The sequence below is a fragment of the Talpa europaea genome, assembly GCF_964194135.1.
Source record: "Talpa europaea genome assembly, chromosome: 13".
In the NCBI taxonomy this organism is placed as follows: Eukaryota; Metazoa; Chordata; class Mammalia; order Eulipotyphla; family Talpidae; genus Talpa; species Talpa europaea.
The window spans coordinates 48125550-48139463 of NC_140080.1; the positions used below are offsets into that span (position 1 = coordinate 48125550).

At 37.2% G+C, this 13914-nt stretch overlaps 1 pseudogene across 1 annotated transcript; it reads left to right on the plus strand.

Moving 5' to 3' along the window:
- The first annotated feature begins 1453 nt into the window (after nucleotides 1–1453).
- On the plus strand, nucleotides 1454–1885 carry LOC311183211 (large ribosomal subunit protein uL24-like; annotated as a pseudogene). The gene has a single exon. The product of its transcript is annotated as a large ribosomal subunit protein uL24-like (transcript).
- The last annotated feature ends 12029 nt before the right edge of the window (nucleotides 1886–13914 follow it).

Here is a 13914-nt window from a genome sequence, read left to right on the forward strand (position 1 = left end):
TCCTGCCTTACTATATCAGAATAACATGTATTTTTGATGTACCATTGGTATAAGTTCTAAAATAAATTTGCTTTTTATGCACTTTAATAGAATTTGGCATGAATTAATATTTTTCTCTAGATATAATTTATTCCAATAGTATTTCAGTGCATTTATCCATAGAATTCTGCTGTATCCTTTGACAATTAAATTTACTGTGTATATTTAGCTGTGTTATAAAAGCTGTTTTTCTATTAAAAGTATAAAATGTTTATTATGTCTCTAATGAGTTCTTTTTGACAATATGTGCACTAATGTTGTCCTCTATATATACATATAGACATATATCTATGTAAGTATTTATTTAATAGAAGACTATCAGGTACCTAGAACTTTGATTACTCAAGCTTGAACCTGTTGAATAAAAATTAATAAATTCAGTTCCAACTAAACTGAACACCCAAGAGCTTTTACATTTTTTTCTAGTGTTGAAGTTTATGTTCAATATAATCAGCAAAACAAAACTGTAACCTGGCAGTCCTGAATGTACATATGTTTGAAACCTGTTTCTTAACAAAGACAAGATTTGAATCAAGGTGTAGGCTTTAAATTTGTAAAGAATATTATTCTTAAAGTATGCAATGCCAGATATAGGACCATCAAAAGGCAGTATATAAGAACCATCTACTTTTGCTTGAACTAATTCATTAATGCTTCTGATTGCATGCTCTACTAAACAAAAGTATAGTTTAGGTTAGACTACAGTTTACAATTTCATAACTTTTTTCTTGGACTCTCAGATAATAATTTCGTACTCTCCACTTAGATAGATAAGTACAGGAATTAGATGGTCTATTTTATAATATTTATACCAGTGAAAGTGGCATTGCTTTCCAGCACTTAACAGTTGAGCAATAATTTGAGATTAGCTGAAGCCTATGCAAAATCTTAAGCAAAATAGCCAAATACATAAACAAGAAGCCATCCAATTTGGAAGAACTTAACATACTGTTTATAGCATAATCTGTTCAAGTTCAGTTATTTTTTTTAAAGATTTGTTTATGTATACAAGAACTGGGGTACAGGCCAGAGGTGCAGTGGATGAGAGGATTCACCAGAGACAGAGTGGGGAACAGAACAGGCAGACTGACTGAAATACACTGCTGAGGGGAGCAGTGGGTGAGACAGGAGAGGTCTGCTCTGCCATGTGGGTGGCTTCCTGGCGGGGGATCAAACTTGGATGCTTAGGCCACGGATAGCTTCACAGTACTGTGCTTATCCCCTTGCGCCACCAGGGAGGCCTTCAAGTTCAGGTTTAATCATTAATACCTTTAAACGTGATTAATATTCTGAGATTTGGTTAGCATAGTCATTGGAATTACATTTGATTTATTTTTGGCTTGTGAATTAGCTACTTGACTGGTGTTGATAGTCATGAATCTTAAAAGGAGAGTAAGACCTTTTGCGGCCAAAAATGAAGTTCAATCCCTTCGTGACTTCCGACTGGAGCAAGAATCATACAAGGCATTTCAATGCATCTTCCCACATTCATAGGAAGATCATGTCTTCCCCTCTTTCCAAAGAGCTGAGGCAGAAGTAAAATGTCCATTCCAGGCTCATCCGGAGGGATGATGAAGTTCAGGTTGTTCGGGGACATTATAAAGGACAGCAAATTGGCAAAATAGTCCAGGTTTAAAGGAAGAGCTATGTCATCTACATTGAAAGAGTGCAGTGGGAGAAGGCAAATGGCACAATCGTTCATGTGGGCATTCACCCCAGTAAGGTGGTTATACTAAAGTGGGACAAAGATGGCAAAAAGGTCCTAGAACGCAAAGCCACATCTTGCCAAGTAGGAAAGGAAAAGGGCAAACATAAGGAAGAAACAATTGAGAAGATGCAGGAATAAAATAGTCTTATATACAACTTTCATTAAAAACTGCTAAAATGAAAAAAAAAAAAGCAAAAGAAAGTTATTAGCTATCAATTTGAAAGATTGCTTTCTCTGATTCTACTGAATTTAGAACTGTACTAATACTCCAACAAAGCTGTTTCCTAGATTTTGTGGGTATGTGCACACAGCCAAGTGCTTGGCGCAAGAAGCAAGAAATCCTTGACACATTCTTGCACACAAACATACCTTACTGGACTGTGAAAAATCGCTAAGACTAAGTGGCATTTCATAGGCGTTCAACAACCTAGGGTTTTTGAAGGTAGCGAGTTTGGGGGGCTTATATATTTTTTTTTTTTTATAAATTTTATTGTTATATTCCCCATACAATTGCAGCCCCCCATTCTGACCCCAATCCCTCCCCTCCCGCCCCCGCCCCCCTAAAAGTGTCTCTGGTTCATAGTTTTTTGTTGATTTTGATTTTCACTTTCTTATAGTTATTCATTTTCCTGGTCCCTTATTTAAGTTTTCTAGATTCCTGCTATGAGTGAGACCATCCGGTATTTTTCTTTTTCTTTTTGGCTTATTTCGCTGAGCATGATCCCTTCCAGCGCCATCCATGTTGCAGCAAATTGCATGTGTTTATCTTTTTTGAATGCTGAGTAATATTCCATGGTATATATGTACCACATCTTCTTGATCCAGTCATCTATTTTTGGGCATTTGGGTTGTTTCCAAAGCTTAGCTATTGTAAACAGTGCTGCTATAAACATAGGGGTGCAGGTGTTCTTTGGAATTGATGTTTCTGTGTCCTTTGGGTAAATACCTAGGAGTGGAATTGCTGGGTCATATGGAAGCTCTATGTTTAGTAGGTCCAGAAATCTCCACACAGCTTTCCACAGTGGTTGGACCAGTTTGCACTCCCACCAACAGTGCAGAAGAGTTCCTTTTTCTCCACACCCTCGCCAACATTTGTTGTTGCTAGTTTTTTTAATATGTGCCATTCTCACTGGTGTAAGATGGTATCTCATGGTAGTTTTGATTTGCATTTCCCTGATGACAAGTGATGTTGAACATTTTTTCATATGCCTGTTAGCCATTTGCATTTCCTCTTCAGAGAAGTTTCTTTTAAGCTCTTCTGCCCATTTTTTGACTGGATTATTTTCTTTGTTGTTGTTGAGACTCATCAGCTCTTTGCAGATTTTTGTGATCAGTCCTTTATCATTAGTGTTGGGTGCAAAAATGTTCTCCCAGTTGGTGGGGTTTCTCTTTGTTTTTGTTATTGTCTCTTTTGCTGTGCAAAAGCTCTTTAATTTGATATAGTCCCAGCTGTTTATCTTTGCCTTCACTATCACTGCTTTGGGTGATGTGTCTGTAAAGATGTCTTTGATGTGCAAATCACGTAGTGTTTCGCCTATATTTCCTTCTATATATTTTATGGTTTCAGGTCTTATGTCTAGTTCTTTAATCCATTTTGAGTTGATTTTTGTGTATGGTGTGAGGTGGTGGTCAAGCTTCATTCTTTTGCATGTAGCGACCCAGTTTTCCCAGCACCATTTATTGAACAAACTTTCTTTGCTCCAATGCATAGTCTTTGCTCCTTTGTCAAAGATTAGTTGACCATAAACCTGTGGGTTTATTTCTGGATTTTCTATTCGATTCCATTGGTCTGTATGTCTATTCTTGTTCCAATACCATGCGGTTTTGATGATTATGGCTTTGTAGTATAGTTTGAAGTCTGGGAGTCTGATGCCTCCATTCCCTTCTTTTTTTTTCAGGAGAGCTTTGGCTATTCGGGATTTTTTGTGATTCCATATGAATTTCATCAATAATTGTTCTATTTCTTTGAAGAATGACATTGAAATTTTGATTGGAATAGCATTGAATCTGTATATTGCTTTTGGAAGGATGGCCATTTTAATAATGTTTATTCTTCCAATCCATGAGCAGGGGATGTCTCTCCATTTCTTTGTGTCTTCTTCTATTTCTTTTAACAGTGTTTTATAGTTTTCTTTGTATAGGTCCTTTACCTCTTTTGTTAGATTTATTCCCAAATATTTGATTTTTTTTGTTTCAATAACAAAAGGGATGGTCTTTTTGATTTCTTCTTCTTCAGATTTATTGTTTGTGTATAGGAAGGCTACTGACTTTTGCGTGTTGATTTTGTATCCTGCCACTTTACTGAACTGATTGATGAGTTGAATTAGCTTTTCTGTGGAGTTTTTGGGGTTCTCTATGTATAATATCATATCGTCTGCAAATAGTGATAGTTTGACTTCTTCTTTTCCTATTTGGATTCCTTGGATGTCTTTCTCTTGTCTTATTGCCCTGGCTAGGACTTCCAGTATTATATTGAAAAGCAATGGTGAGAGTGGACATCCTTGTCTTGTTCCAGATCTTAATGGAATTGCTTTCAGCTTTTCACCATTGAGAATGATACTGGCTGTTGGCTTGTCATAGATGGCCTTTATGATGTTGAGGTATGTTCCTTGTATCCCAAGAATTTCAAGGGCTTTTATCATGAATGGGTGTTGCACTTTGTCAAAAGCTTTCTCAGCATCTATTGATATTATCATATGGTTTTTATATTTCTTTTTGTTGATGTGTTGGATAACGTTGATTGATTTTCGGATGTTAAACCATCCTTGTGCCCCTGGAATGAATCCAACTTGGTCGTGGTGAATTATCTTATGGATACATTGTTGGATTCTGATAGCTAAAATTTTATTGAGGATTTTTGCATCAGTGTTCATTAGGGAGATTGGCCTGTAGTTTTCCTTTTTTGTGTTGTCCTTGTTCGGTTTTGGTATTAGTGTAATGTTGGCTTCATAGAACGTGTTTGGTATTGTCCCTTCCTTCTCAATTTTTTGGAAGAGTTTGTGAAGGATAGGCACTAATTCGTCTCTGAATGTTTGGTAGAATTCATTTGTAAATCCATCAGGTCCTGGGCTTTTGTTTTTGGGGAGGTTTTTGATTACCATTTCAATTTCGCTAATTGTAATTGGTCTGTTTAGGTGTTCTATTTCTTCTTTATCTAGCTTTGGGTGATTGTAGAGTTGTAGGAATTTGTCCATCTCCTCTAGATTGTTAAACTTGTTTCCATATAACTGTTCATAGTAGTTACTGATTATTCTTTTGATTTCTGCTGTGTCCGTTGTGATTTCTCCTCTTTCATTGATGATCCTGTTTATTTGTGCTTTCTCCCTTTTTTCCTTTGTGAGCCTGGCTAGGGGTTTGTCTATTTTATTGATTTTTTCAAAGAACCAGCTCTTAGTTTCATTGATCTTTTGGATTGTTTTTTTAGTTTCAATTTCATTTATTTCTGCTTTGGTTTTTATTATTTCTTTTCTTCTACTGGTTTTGGGGTTTTCTTGTTGTTCTTTTTCTAGATCTTTGAGCTTCGAGATTAGGTTGTTTCTTTGCGTTCTTTCTTGTTTCTTGATGTGAGCTTCTATTGCTATATATTTGCCTCTTATTACTGCTTTTGCTGCATCCCATACATTTAGGATATTGGTGTCCTCCTTGTCGTTCAATTCAAAAAATTTTTTAATTTCTTCTTTGATCTCCTCATTAGTCCAATGGTCTTCCAGTAGTGTGGTTTTTAATCTCCATGAGGTAGGAAAGTTCCTTGCCTTCTTTTTATGGTTTATTTCTAGTTTGATGCCTTCATGGTCAGAAAAGATGGTTGATATGATTTCAATCTTGGTATATCTGTTGATGTTTGTCTTGTGCCCCAGTATGTGATCGATCCTGGAGAATGATCTGTGTGCGCTTGAGAAAAATGTGTACTCCATTTTTTTGGGGTTTAGTGTTCTATAGATGTCTGTTAAGCCCAATTGCTCTAGGTCTTTATTTAGAGCTTTGGTTTCTTTACTTATTTTTTGTCTTGTTGATCTATCCATTGTTGATAGTGGTGTGTTGAAGTCTCCCACTACGTATGTGTTTTCTCTGATGTCTGTTTTCAGAGAGGACAACAGTTGTCTGATATATTTTGGTGCTCCTTCGTTTGGTGAGTGTATGTTAATGAGTGTTATTTCTTCTTGAAGTATTGTCCCCTTGATCATAATGTAGTGACCATTGGGGTCTCTTTTTATCTTTTTGAGTTTGAAATCTGTTTTATCTGATATAAGTATAGCTGTTCCTGCTTTCTTTTTTGGTCCATTTGCTTGTAGGATTGTTTTCCATCCTTTAACTTTGAGCCTATTTTTATATTTTGTAGCTAAATGTGTTTCCTGGAGACAGCAAAAGGTTGGGTTTTGTTTCTTAATCCAGGCTGCAACTCTGTGTCTTTTTATTGAAGAGTTTAGTCCATTTACATTTAGAGTTAATATTGATATGTTAACATCTGTATTTGCCATTGTGTTTGTCTTTCCTTTGATTTTATTTATTTATTCTTTTAATAACTTTTTTTTTTTTTTGGCCTTCTTTCATTGTTATTCGTCCCTCTGAGGTTCTGGCTTTAGGACTCCTTGTAGTATTTTTTGGAGTGGGGGTTTAGTTGCAATGAAATTCCGGAGTTTCTGTTTGTCTGGGAAGGTCCATATTCTTTCTTCAAAGAGGAAGGAGAGCTTTGCGGGATAGAGTATTCTTGGTTGGCATCTGTTTTCTTGGAGTCTGTTGACTATGTCCCTCCACTCTCTCCTTGCCCGTAGTGTTTCTTCGGAGAAGTCTGATGTCAGCCTGATTGGTTTTCCTTTGAATGTTATCTGTTTCTTCCCTCTTGCCAGCTTCATTATTTTTTCCTTGTCCTGGATTCTTGGGAGCTTTACTATTATGTGTCTTGCTGTATTTTTCCTTTCGTCGTGGAAGTTTGGTGTTCTTCTTGCTTCTTGTATATCAATTTTCAGCTCCTTCTCCACATTTGGGAAGTTCTCTTCAATTATCTCTTTGAATATTTTCTCTGTTCCTACATCTCTCTCCTCTCCTTCTGGTATTCCTATAACTCTTATATTTCCTTTCCTCATGGAGTCAGATAGTTCCCGAAGTCTTTCTTCGTTCTTTTTCCTTCGTACTTCTCTTTCCTTTTCTGTTTTGGTTCTTTTTATTTCTGTGTCTTCAAGATTACTTATTCGTTCTTCCATTTCATCTATTCTGCTTTCATTGCTTTTCCCAGAATTCTTTAGTTCTTCCATTAATTCTTTGATCTCCTGCATTTCTTTTACTTCCCTCTTTAGGGACTCAATTTCTTTCTTCTGACCATTGTTTTCCCTCTCTAGGGACTCAATTGCATTCTTCTGATTGTTGATTATTTTTCCCTTATCATTGTTTTCCTTTATGACTTCTGTCAGTTTTTTAATCACGGCAATTTTAAATTCTCTTTCTGGAAGGCTCAGAAATTCTTCCAAGTTATTGTCGTTGCAATCTGGGGGCTGGCTTTCTTTTTGTGGTGTGCTTTTTCTCTGGAGAGTTGCTAGGTTGCGTGTGGTTCTTCTCCTCCCTACTGTCTGTTTTCTAATTTGCCGTATGCGTTGGGACACTGTGTTGTTGGGACTTGCCGGCATCTTGGGTGGGCTTCTCTGTTCCCCTCTGGTTCTTCCAGGAGTCATCTGTCAGTTTCAAGCAGCCTTTACTGGAGAAAGGTCCCTGTTCTAAAATGCCGATGTGGGGACACACTCCCCTGTGCGCCTGGTCTGCCCCGGCGGTGGGTTCCTGCTCCCCTCTGGGCTTGGACTGCAGGCCAGAGGGGGTCTGGCGTGGGCGAACTTCCCCCGCTCACCTCTGGCTCCTGAGGAAGCCTTCTGCAGGTAGTCTTTACTGAAGAAATGTCCCTGTTCTAAAATGGTGATGTGGGACACACTCCCTGCGCTTCTGGTCTCAGGCACACTCTTCTGCGCGCCTGGTCTGCCCCGGCTGTGGGTGCTCGCTCTCCCTGTGGGCTCAGACTACTTGTTCAGAAGGGGCCCGGTGTGGGCTAACTCCCCAGCTGGCCACTAGCTCCTTCAGTAGCCTGTGCTGGGGTCAAGTCGCTAGGTGGCACCAGAGATCTCTCCTAGAGCCCTTGGGGAGCTGATTTTCCACCCCGTGGGACAGGGAGCAGAGCGGGGATGGTAGGGTACACCTCAACGGCTTTGGGGTGCTGTGTCTGCCTTGTGCCCCACCGTCGTGGGGAACCCACGCGGGGGGCTTATATTTTGCATATGTTGAGAACTAGAGTTTTTACTACCATTATATGTATGCTGTTTTTACATTTGATTTAATCTTTTATGGCCTAGAATTACAGAATTTTGGACTTGAAAGGAATCTTAGTTCCTGCAGTTCACTTAATTTATAGACTAATAAAATGGAGCACCAGATAAGATCCCTGTCCAAGGGAACATATCTCTTGTAGCAGATCAATTCTAGAATTTTGTGTTTACTTCTTTTTGCTATATCTCTGTGTGAACAAATCTGAATTTGTCTCTTGCCTTTCATTACATTTATTTAGCATTATTACAGATAACCAAATAACCATCCAACATACAGTATGAAAAAATTTTCATGATGCCATAGCTGCTGTCTCCCCCCATTAAAAACAAAGTGCTGCTTACTCCTCAAGCCACCATTTCAGTTTTTCATTCCTCATTTGGTCATTCTACCCAAAAGGTAGAAATATAGAAAGGCATATATCCCTTATTATACATAGCCTATCAGAAGTTATAATAGGGGTCCTCCCTGGTGGCCTAGAGGTTATCATTGCTATGGCCTGAGTTCGATCCCCAGCCAGAAAGCCAACCCATATGGCACAGCAGACCTCCTCTCTCGTCCACTGCTCCCCTTAGCAGTGTATCTCAGTAAAACCGCCTGTTTGGCTCCCACACTCTTATTTCTGGTGAATCCTCTGCCTATACCCCAGTTCTACACAAAATTAAAATTGTTAAAAAATCAAAAACAAAAGTTAGCAATAATATATAGAGTATTGAGTCACTGACAGATGGGCAAGAATTACTTTTTAGGGAGGATAGCCTTAGGAAGATGAGCCCCTAAAAGAGGAGAGAGCTGCTTAAGAGTCCTTGTGTTGCCAATAATACAGAATTCTATTTGGATACCTAAGAGTGATTCAGTGGATGGCTAAGGACCTGGGATAGTGTACTAATGCATATCCAGAAAATGTTTTAGTCATATTCACTGAAGCCTTTATCTGCTCTTCCCAGTCCCTAACCTCTCCCAATCCCCAGTCTTAAGCAACCAATAATCTGCTTTCTATCTAGATATCCCTATTCTGGACTTTTCCATGAAAGGAATCATGAAGTACATGGCCATTTAAGACTAACTTCTTTCACTTAGTATATGTAGCTACAGTTATATATCAGTTTGCTAGTATTTTGTTAAAGATTTTTGTATCCATATTCATAAGACATACTTGTTTGTAATTTACTTTTCTTCTGATGTCCCTGTCTGGTTTTGGTATCAGCTTAATATTACCTACTTCTGTTTTTTTGGAAGGCAGCTATACTTACCAGTATACCAACAATGCTACTTCTGTTTTTTGAAAGAATTAATATCAATTCTTTTTTTATTTAGTAAAAAGCCCTCTGAGCCTGGACTTTGTGAGTAGTTTTTATTTTGTTGTCTTTTTTTTTTTTTTTTTGGTACTCATTCAGTTTCATCACTATCCAGATCTATTTCTTCTTGAGTCAGTATTGATAGTTCATATCTTTAGAAATTTTTCCATTTTATCTTAGTCATCTGATTTTAGTTTATGGTTGTTTATAGTATTCCTTTAGAATCCTTTTTATTTCTCTAAGTTCAGTGGTAATATGTCCCCTCTTTCACTTCTGGTTCTAGTAAATAGAGTCTTCTCTGTTTTCCTGTCTTTTTTGTTGATCTTTTCAAGTTATCAGGTTTTAGTTTCACTGATTTTACTTTGTTGTTTTCCTGTTCCTTATTTCACTACTCTCTCCCTGATCACTATTATTTCTATCCTTGCTTTCGAGTTTGTTGTTGTTCTTTTTCCAGTATCTTAAAGTGGAAAGTTTGGTTATTGACTTGCGTGAAATTATTGTTCTTTACAACTATAACTTTCCCACTATGCATTGCTTTAGCTGCATCTGATAAGTTTTGTATATTGTTCTTCATTTTTTATTCATTTCAAACTATTTTCACATTTCCCTTTTGATTTCTTCTTTGACCTATATGTCACCTTGCCAGTCAGCAATCTTGGGAGCATCGTGGGACAGAGGAAAAAATAACTCAAGGTCCAAGTAGTGAGAGAGAGAGAGAGACACCTAGAGGGGCTACATCTCTGGAGATGTGACACCTTCCCCCATGGCAAGTCTCATTTTTATTTGAGGGTCAGGTTCAAGGAAGGTGGGTGAGTCCGTGGAAGAATGTGTGGAAGAATGTGCTTGGTGGGCATGTGAATTTGGGATGTATAATAGTCTAGCACAAGCTAGGGTGACTGGAAGGATTCCACACTATTGGCTGTATAGGAGTGTATTAATTTCCATTTATTTGTGATTTCCAAATGTTTTTCCTTTGCTACTTTAAATTCTAATTTCATTCCATTATGATTGGAAAACAGAGTTGTATCACTTCTGTTTTTTTAAATTTATTTAGGTTTGTTTTATGAATTAACGTATAGTATATCCTAGAGAATGTTCATGTGTGTGCTTGAGAGAAATGTATATTTTGTTGTTGGATGGAGTATTCTGTAGATGTCTGTAAAATGTAGCTGGTTTATAGTCTTACTCAAATATTTCCTTGACCTATCAGGGGCTTCTCTCTTAGTTGTTGAATTATTAATGAATGTAGAGACTTGAAGTCTGCAATTATTGTTACTGAATTATCTGTTTCTCTTTTCATTCTTGTCAATTTTTGCTTCATATATTTTGGTGTCCTGTTATATATCTTTATAGCTGTTCCATGCAGAGACCCTGTTTTTGTCACATAATGTTCCCCTTTATCTCTAATAAAAGTCTGTTTTGTCTGATGTTAATATAGGTTTCTTGTGGTTGATTTGTGCATGATTATAATCTTTTTCCCATTCTTTAACTCTCAGTTTTTCTGTATCTTTGAATATAAAATGTATCTGCTGTGGACCTCTCCTGTCTTGACCACTGCTCCCCTCAGCAGTGTATTTCAGTCAATCCACCTGTTCTGCTCCCCAGTGTGTCGCTGGTGAATCCTCTCACCCCCTGCATCTCTGGCTTGTACCCCAGTTCTTGTATGCATAAATAAATAAATCTTAAAAACAAAACAAACAAAAAATAAAATGTGTCTCCTGTGGGTGGTATATAGCCAAATTTTAGGTTTCCCTCCGGTCTGATAATTTCTGCCCTTTGACTGGTTTGTTAAATGCATTCACATTTAATGTTTTTTATTGATATAGCTGGATTTGTATCTGCCATTACAATCTTAGTTTCTTTGCATTGCATGCTTTTTTGCTTATTCTTTACAGCTTTCTTTTTTTTTTTTTTTAAGATTTATTTATTTATTATTTATACAAGCACTGGGTACAGTCAGAAGCGCGGGAAGGTGAGAGAATTCACCAGAGCCAGAGCAGGGAGCAGAGCAGGCAGAAGGACCGAAGTACACTGCTGAGGGGAGCCGCGGGCGGCAGGAGAGGTCTGCGCACCATGCGGGACCCTCCTCTGGTGGCCAGGGAGCAGCCGGGGATCGACAGGCGCTGCAGAGGCTGCGGGCAGCTTTGCAACCCAGCGCTCAACCGCTGCGCCACCGGGGAGGCCCTACAGCTTTCTTTTGCTTAAATATTTTCTCATGTAGCATTTTGATTTCCCTAATGAGTTTGTCACAATTTTTTTTGGTTGCTCTGGGGTATCTTATATACATCTTAATTTAAATTCATAATCAGCTCTCTATACTAGCTTAATTCCAATTATATATGGAATTTTTTATTTTTTTAAATAATTACAAATATTTCAAATAAAACTTGATTACCCTTTTTTTAGGCAACAGATTTAATATTACAAAAACTAGTGTCTTTGGGTTAGTTCAAAGATGTTAAGTTGAAATCTTCAATTTTTACTAAACCTAAGACTCAATTAAATAGCTTATGTATTACAAGTAGAGGTTGTTTTAAATATGGTAGAAGAAATTAATTCAGAAGTTACTTTTTCATAATTTTCCTTGGTAATACTGGGTTCTTTTTCAATGACATTTTTAGAATTAATTTAATGTCTTTTTTGTCTTTACCTGGTATGTTTCCTTTTTAAAATATATATAATAGAGATTCTAGTCATTTGGTACTCAATCACTCAAAAATGTTACCTTATAAACTATATAGGTAAAATTTAATGGCAGGATATTATTATGATTCTAATCTCTTATTCAGTAACTGTTGGGCTGCAACAAACTGATATTCCTGGCCCTGATTTACCTCTTTGTAAAACTGGGTTTATGGACTTTACTGCCTAGAGTAAAAGATCTGTCTTACACAATTGCTTATGATCTTTTAATGGATCTCTATATTATCTTTATAATCTCCTTATTTATATAAGTTTTAAGTGCTTTAGAAGTTTTATTTAAGTATCAATATGCTGATTTGCTTTAAAATAATTAAAACCTATTTATGGTGTTAATACTATGCACTGGATTTTTAATTGTCATATTCATCCTCTTGTATAATAACGTACTTTTTGAGTGGGAGAGGAATAAATGGAGTTATATAGCTAGGTGGCTGAGAATTTCAAGTATCCTCAGATTTGCTTAAAGAAATGTTATATACCTGAATATCCTCTATCTTATGTGTTGAATCAGAATAAAATCAATCATTGCCTTAAATTATCTGGATGACTACTGCAGTGTTCTGCTTAAAGTAGAATTAAAAATTGCTTCTGCTGAAATGAAAAAGATGAATATTATGTAACAGTTAAAACTGAAATTGGCAATGGCATATATCACTGTTATCACAGTTGTAAAATGATTATTACTCATCAGACCTTGCAAGAGAATAAATTTTAATGCCATTAAATAAATAATGTTAAGTAATGTAAAAATACTGTTTTTATAGCTTCCAGTTGAGAAGCTGAGAACTGGGAGTCATGTCTGTGACTTTCACTGTCAATGATTTTTTTTTCTAATATGTAAAAAGGGTTATGAATTGGTAGGTGGAAAATAGGAACAAGGATTACATTTTCAATTTCTAAGAGGAATAAACATGCATAACAAATAAGAGAAAACAGGCATTATGCTTCATTAATTACTATTAAAGGATCAAATGGACAGAGGAATTCAGGCTAACAGAACAGTTCTAGGGAAAAGTTTAAGGAAAAGCACAACTAAAATAAATATAAGGATTACAACCCAACTTCTACCCTTCCACAAAAATTGCCAAGGCAAGCCTTAAAGGATTCCTAGAATGTGCTTATTTCAGTATTTATGTAATTGGGATTAAAAGGTAAGCCATATTTTCTACTGGTTACATGTTGACATTGGAGGAGAAATGAGCCTTTCACCAGAGTCAATTCATTCACTGCTAGGGCCAAGTGAATGTTAGGGGAAAAAAGACATTTTTTTTTCTAGATTCAGCAGGATTTTTATTTTGGTCCTCTGTATTAGCTCAGGCTTTCATACAAAATACCTTAGACAAGGTAGCTTAAAAAACCAGAAAATTGGGTCTCCCCGGTGGCGCAGCAGTTGAACATTGGGTTGCAAAGCTGCCTGCGGCCTCTGCGGCGCCAGTTTGATCCCCGGCTGCTCCTGGAGGGTCCCACATGGCGCGCAGACCTCTCCTGCCACCTGCTGCTCCCCTCAGCAGTGTACTTCGGTCCTTCTGCCTGCTCTGCTCCTCGCTCTGGCTCTGGTGAATTCTCTCACCCTCCCGTGCTTCTGACTGTACCCAGTGCATGTATAAACAAAACAAACAAATAAATAAAACATGCCTCTATAAAAAAAAATTGTTTAAAAAAAAAACCAGAAAATTAATTTTCTCGCAATTCTGGAGGTAATAAGTTCAAGATCAGGGTATCACCATGTCAGGTTCTAGCGAGTATCCTCTTCCTGGGTTGTAAACAGTCATCAGTGTGTCCTTACATAAACTTTCTTTGATTTGTGCCAACAGAGACAGAGCAATGTCTTTTATGAGGTCACCAATCCTATTGGGATAGGAC